The sequence below is a fragment of the Nomia melanderi genome, unplaced genomic scaffold (assembly GCF_051020985.1).
Source record: "Nomia melanderi isolate GNS246 unplaced genomic scaffold, iyNomMela1 scaffold0240, whole genome shotgun sequence".
Lineage (NCBI taxonomy): Eukaryota > Metazoa > Arthropoda > Insecta > Hymenoptera > Halictidae > Nomia > Nomia melanderi.
Window position 1 is genome coordinate 2,501 of NW_027475355.1, and position 7,500 is coordinate 10,000.

Below are 7,500 nucleotides of genomic sequence, written 5' to 3' on the forward strand. Positions count from 1 at the left end.
TACACTCTTCTCCTTCTTCTATCACATTTTACTCGATCGCGAAAAAGACTCTCGCTAGACGATCTCGCGCTCCGGTTAACTTTAACGCCCGTCCGAGAAGAATTTTCGGGGACTGGACGACCGAAGCGGATCTCGCGCGGTCTCGCGATCGACAGTGAAGAGAAGTGCAGAAGAGGAAAAGAAGACACGACAAACACACACCATGGGGCGACCGACGCGTTCGTTTCAACGCTTTCGCACAAAGTCGGCGGCGGTTATATATTTATATCATTATATTCCGGCGGACGGGACGCGACGTTCGAAAGCCTCGCCAAAGAGGAGCTCCTGCCTCTTCCTCTCTCTTTTCTACGAGAAAAGATAAACGTATTTTACGGGGATACGGAAACGTTACCACGTGGTGTCACACACGATCGTCCGTCTCTTCTCTATAGCAGAAACCGATAAAAATACACCTCCCGAAAGAGAGTATATGGTGATTCTTTTTATATATATATATATATTTCGAAATACAACTGAACGTGGCGGAAGCGCACGGTGGTGGTCCAGCGAGGACACGCGACGACGGGGAATAAGAACTATTCGACCCGTTACGAATACGCATGCTCGTCCCGCACGATTTTAACACACACCGTGTTTTTCTCCAGTCGTCAAAGCGTTCGTGCGTCGAATTCGAAAAATAAAAAAAAAGAAAAACACCTTTTCTCTCTCTCGGGGTAAAAGAGTCGATGTGTATTGTGTATAAAGGTTCTGCGAGAAGTCTCGTTTTGACGTGTGTTCCGCCGATAACGACGATCCTCCGAAACGGGGATACAGAAACGTTACACCTCACAACACGATCTCCGTCTCTTCTCTATAGCAGAAACCGATAAAAATACACCTCCCGAAAGAGAGTATATGGTGATTCTTTTTATATATATATATTTCGAAATTCAACTGAACGTGGCGGAAGCGCACGGTGGTGGTCCAGCGAGGACACGCGACGACGGGGAATAAGAACTATTCGACCCGTTACGAATACGCATGCTCGTCCCGCACGATTTTAACACACACCGTGTTTTTCTCCAGTCGTCAAAGCGTTCGTGCGTCGAATTCGAAAAATAAAAAAAAGAAATACACCTTTTCTCTCTCTCTCGGGGTAAAAAGAGTCGATGTGTATTGTGTATAAAGGTTCTGCTGCGAGAAGTCTCGTTTTGCCGTGTGTTTCGGTAACGACGATCCTCCGAAACGTACATCTCATTCGTAAGAGAGGAAGAAAACAATCTCCCTGGGGCCAGTCGGTAATATACCGACATACGACGTGTCGTGCACATCCGTCTCACGCACGGTATACAAAATATGAATAAAACGTGTGTAGTCTCTCTCTCTCTCGACTTCTTAATATTTTCTTTCACCTCTGACGCATCATTTCAGGTGACGTCGGGAGCGCGGGAAAAAAAATTTTTCTAAACACACGAAACCGTTCATCTCACGAACAGCCGAAAAAGTTGTCGCTCAGATCCATATCGCAGTGGAGCGGTATCCGCGGGCGGTCGTAATTGAACGACGCACGACGCCGCGAACACTCACGCGAGTCCATACAAACGATTCCGATCGTTTTGCAACAACTAGAACGTACACTGTCCGTGAAATTCACAGAATTTTCGCGTGTCCGCGACAAACGCCGACGAGACACCCATCGTTCGCTCGTACGTAGCATCCTTCTCTTAACCCGACTCAGAAACGTTCTTTGCGCCCTTCGGTAAAAAAACGTTCGATCCGAAGAGGTGAACGACGGCGGGGATTTGACAGAGCTACGCAAGCAGTGTATGGTACGTAAACGACCCTCAGCCAGGCGTGGTCCAGGAATTGTATCCGTGGACCGCAATGTGCGTTCGAAATGTCGATGTTCATGTGTCCTGCAGTTCACACGTTGACGCGCAATTAGCTGCGTTCTTCATCGACCCACGAGCCAAGTGATCCACCGTTCAGGGTAATCGTATAAATTTTATATTTCACATATATAATTTTATTCTCATTTGTTCGACCTAATATCTCTCTTCTTTCAAAGAGAAGATAAAAGTTGATACCTGAATCTCCGACCAGCGCGCGAAGGAGATTCAGGCGTCGCCTTGGAGACGACACCGAAGCCTTTCGAGACGAAAAACGTTCAAGTAATATGTATATATTTCTCGACGTTCCGGGCGTATAGTGCATTCAAAAACCCGCGAAAGACGCAGAAGACTCGCACGCGTGGAAACGACGGGGATATATTTTGTATCCTACCCGATACTGAATCCATCGCGTGCAGTCGACCCTCGCGTTCTTCCGATCAGACGCATCTATTGTTGCGCGCATGTTTTCGCGTCGCATCGCGCGAAACGTTGCACGAATCGTACCGATCGATCGATTGAAAGCAAATAATGAAAAAAGACTTCACAGCTGGCTCTTTGCCGGTCATTCGTCCCATGTTATCTCTTGCCGCGAAATTGGCGCGCAAGAGTTGGGTGTCAGACGCGCGGCTTTAAAACGAGCTTCACGGCCGGTCCCTTCGTTACCGCTTTCGTTCTTTCTCTCGGAACGACCATGAACGAACACGACGAGCGACGCTACGGCATACACACGTCCACGGATTCGATTAAAAAAACAGACTTCACAGCTGGCTCTTTGCCGGTCATTCGTCCCATATTATCTCTTGCCGCGAAATTGGCGCGCAAGAGTTGGGTGTCAGACGCACGGCTTTAAAACGAGCTTCACGGCCGGTCCTCTCAATTCCGTGTACGGTACACGCAAGATGCGGGTTCCACTTCCAGACTACCCGGTCCCTTCTCTCTACGAGAATCGATAGTAGAAGAACGGCTCGAAAACGCGTCTCAGAGACTAGGGGAAAAGAAGCGGTATGCGAGCGAAACGAAAACGCATTATGGAAACGTCGCGAAACAATGTTCGACGGTTGCTCGGTTCCAATCGTGCGGCCGTTTCAATTTCTCGTGCGCTTCACCGTCCCTCCGTAACTCTGGCCGATCGCGTATACCGAAGAGCCGACACGCGCAAAAACCACAGGCATTGTATACTGTATATATATATGTTACAGTCACAGCCTTCGCGCGTTTTACTCTCCGACGCGGGGTTTCCACGACGAAAGAGAGACAGTTTCGTGGCGGGTGACTCGGCCGAATCGCTACGACGGGTATTTCTATTATAGAACGAATCATCGCCACCCTTTACCAGTGCCCGACGAAGGAATCACAAGGTCATCTGGAGTTTACAATGCCAGCGACGGTAATTCCAACGAAGACCCGATAAGTCAACTCATCGTTCTATTTCTCCCCGTACAGAAAAGCGAATCGACGCTAACGCACCTCGCGCAAGCACGAACGTTCTCTTCGCGTGGATCATCCCATCGTCGAAAGATGTAAAGACGCATTGGAGATCGTGGTCTCTGGCGGGCTCATTGCACGCCCCACTGCATATCTTTCCTCGAATCGAGAATGATTCGTCCACTAAGGCTGCGAAACTACGCGTCGAGGAAACTAGGGGAAAGAAGCGGGATGCGAGCGAAACGACAATACATTATGGAAACGTCGCGAAACAATGTTCGGCGGTTGCTCGTTTCCTCCTGCGGACGTTTCATTGCTCGGGCGCTTCACGTCCCTCCGTAACCTTCGCGCGATCGCGTGCCCCGGAGAGCCGGCAACCGGTGAACCACAGGCGTATAAACTATAGTCTTCTATAGCAAGCCTTCGGCGGTTACTCTCCGACGCGGGGATTCCACGACGAGAGAGAATTTCGTGGCGGGTGACATCGGTCGAAACGCTACGACGGGTATTTCTATTATAGAACGAATCATCGCCACCCTTTACCAGTGCCCGACGAAGGAATCACAAGGTCATCTGGAGTTTACAATGCCAGCGACGGTAATTCCAACGAAGACCCGATAAGTCAACTCATCGTTCTATTTCTCCCCGTACAGACAAGCGAATCAACGCTATCGCACCTCACGCATGCACGAACGTTCTCTTCGCGTGAATCGTCCCATCGTCGAAAGATATAGCCGCTTGGAGATCGTGGCCCATCAAGTTCTTCCGTAACTCCTGCGCGATCGCGTACCCCGGAGAGCAGGCAACCGGTGAACCACAGGCGTATAAACTATAGTCTTCTATAGCAAGCCTTCGCGTTTACTCTACGACGCGGGGATTCCACGACGAGAGAGATTTTCGTGGCGGGTGACACGGCCGAATCGCTACGACGGGTATTTCTATTATAGAACGAATCATCGCCACCCTTTACCAGTGCCCGACGAAGGAATCACAAGGTCATCTGGAGTTTACAATGCCAGCGACGGTAATTCCAACGAAGACCCGATAAGTCAACTCATCGTTCTATTTCTCCCCGTACAGAAAAGCGAATCGGCGCTATCGCACCTCACGCAAGCAGGAATGATCTCTTCGCGTGGATCGTCCCATCGTCGAAAGATGTAAGACGTACAGAAATCGTGGTCCATCACGATTATTCGTAACTCTCCGAGTCGCGTATCTGAGAGTAGGGCAAACGGAGAACCACAGGCATAAATAATACTATATATTTCTTATATATAGTTAGCCTTCGCGTTTTACTCTCCGACATGGGGATTCCACGACGAGAGAGAGTTTCGTGGCGGGTGACTCGGCCGAATCGCTACGACGGGTATTTCTATTATAGAACGAATCATCGCCACCCTTTACCAGTGCCCGACGAAGGAATCACAAGGTCATCTGGAGTTCACAATGCCAGCGACGGTAATTCCAACGAAGACCCGATAAGTCAACTCATCGTTCTATTTCTCCCCGTACAGAAAAGCGAATCGACGCTATCGCACCTCGCGCGAGCACGTAACTACTCTTCGCGTGGATCGTCCCATCGTCGAAAGATGTAAGACGCACGGAAATCGTGGCCCATCAACGTTTTTTTGTAACTCTGCCGATCGCGTATCACAGAGCCGAGACGCACATACCACAGGCGTATAATACCGTTTTCTTTCGTATGGTAAGCCTTCGCGTTTACTCTTCGGCGCGGGGTTTCCACGTCGAGAGAGACTTTCGTGGCGGGTGACATCGGTCGAAACGCTACGACGGGTATTACTATTATAGAACGAATCATCGCCACCCTTTACCAGTGCCCGACGAAGGAATCACAAGGTCATCTGGAGTTTACAATGCCAGCGACGGTAATTCCAACGAAGACCCGATAAGTCAACTCAACGTTCTATTTCTCCCCGTACAGAAAAGCGAATCGACGCTGTTGCACCTCACGCAAGCACGAACGTTCTCTTCGCGTGGATCGTCCCATCGTCGAAAGATGTAAGACGCACGGAAATCGTGGCACATCACGTGTTTTCGGAACTCTGTCGACCGCGTATCTCAGAGACGACGCGCGCGAACCACTGGCATATACTATTATATATCGCGTTTTACCCTCCGACGCGGGGATTCCACGACGAGAGAGAGTTTCGTGAGCGGGTTGACTCGGAAGAAACGCTACGACGGGTATTTCTATTATAGAACGCATCATCGCCACCCTTTACCAGTGCCCGACGAAGGAATCACAAGGTCATCTGGAGTTTACAATGCCAGCGACGGTAATTCCAACGAAGACCCGATAAGTCAACTCAACGTTCTATTGCTCCCCGTACAGAAAAGCGAATCGACGCAATCGCACCATACGCGTGCACGTAACAACTCTTCGCGTGGATCGTCCCATCGTCGAGAGACGTAAGTTTCCATACTATGAATTCGCGTTTTACTCTCCGACGCGGGGATTCCACGACGAGAGAGAGTTTCGTGAGCGGGTTGACTCGGAAGAAACGCTACGACGGGTATTTCTATTATAGAACGCATCATCGCCACCCTTTACCAGTGCCCGACGAAGGAATCACAAGGTCATCTGGAGTTTACAATGCCAGCGACGGTAATTCCAACGAAGACCCGATAAGTCAACTCAACGTTCTATTGCTCCCCGTACAGAAAAGCGAATCGACGCAATCGCACCATACGCGTGCACGTAACAACTCTTCGCGTGGATCGTCCCATCGTCGAGAGACGTAAGTTTCCATACTATGAATTCGCGTTTTACTCTCCGACGCGGGGATTCCACGACGAGAGAGAGTTTCGTGAGCGGGTTGACTCGGAAGAAACGCTACGACGGGTATTTCTATTATAGAACGCATCATCGCCACCCTTTACCAGTGCCCGACGAAGGAATCACAAGGTCATCTGGAGTTTACAATGCCAGCGACGGTAATTCCAACGAAGACCCGATAAGTCAACTCAACGTTCTATTACTCCCCGTACAGAAAAGCGAATCGACGCAATCGCACCATACGCGTGCACGTAACAACTCTTCGCGTGGATCGTCCCATCGTCGAGAGACGTAAGTTTCATAGTAAGCCTTCGGCGTTTTACTCTCCGACGCGGGGATTCCACGACGAGAGAGAGAGTTTCGTGAGCGGGTTGACTCGGAAGAAACGCTACGACGGGTATTTCTATTATAGAACGCATCATCGCCACCCTTTACCAGTGCCCGACGAAGGAATCACAAGGTCATCTGGAGTTTACAATGCCAGCGACGGTAATTCCAACGAAGACCCGATAAGTCAACTCAACGTTCTATTTCTCCCCGTACAGAAAAGCGAATCGACGCAATCGCACCATACGCGTGCACGTAAACAACTCTTCGCGTGGATCGTCCCATCGTCGAGAGACGTAAGTTTTCATAGTATTAATTCGCGTTTTACTCTCCGACGCGGGGATTCCACGACGAGAGAGAGTTTCGTGAGCGGGTTGACTCGGAAGAAACGCTACGACGGGTATTTCTATTATAGAACGCATCATCGCCACCCTTTACCAGTGCCCGACGAAGGAATCACAAGGTCATCTGGAGTTTACAATGCCAGCGACGGTAATTCCAACGAAGACCCGATAAGTCAACTCAACGTTCTATTTCTCCCCGTACAGAAAAGCGAATCGACGCAATCGCACCATACGCGTGCCCGTAAACAACTCTTCGCGTGGATCGTCCCATCGTCGAGAGACGTAAGTTTTCATAGTATGAATTCGCGTTTTACTCTCCGACGCGGGGATTCCACGACGAGAGAGAGTTTCGTGAGCGGGTTGACTCGGAAGAAACGCTACGACGGGTATTTCTATTATAGAACGCATCATCGCCACCCTTTACCAGTGCCCGACGAAGGAATCACAAGGTCATCTGGAGTTTACAATGCCAGCGACGGTAATTCCAACGAAGACCCGATAAGTCAACTCAACGTTCTATTACTCCCCGTACAGAAAAGCGAATCGACGCAATCGCACCATACGCGTGCACGTAACAACTCTTCGCGTGGATCGTCCCATCGTCGAGAGACGTAAGTTTCCATACTATGAATTCGCGTTTTACTCTCCGACGCGGGGATTCCACGACGAGAGAGTGTTTCGTGAGCGGGTTGACTCGGAAGAAACGCTACGACGGGTATTTCTATTATAGAACGCA

General features: G+C 49.9%; 1 non-coding gene across 1 annotated transcript; it reads right to left on the minus strand.

The window, feature by feature from the left end:
* Positions 1-1,817: 1,817 nt before the first annotated feature.
* On the minus strand, positions 1,818-1,972 carry LOC143175872 (5.8S ribosomal RNA). Its single transcript, XR_013000523.1, has one exon. It is a non-coding gene; the product is annotated as a 5.8S ribosomal RNA (ribosomal RNA).
* Positions 1,973-7,500: the final 5,528 nt, after the last annotated feature.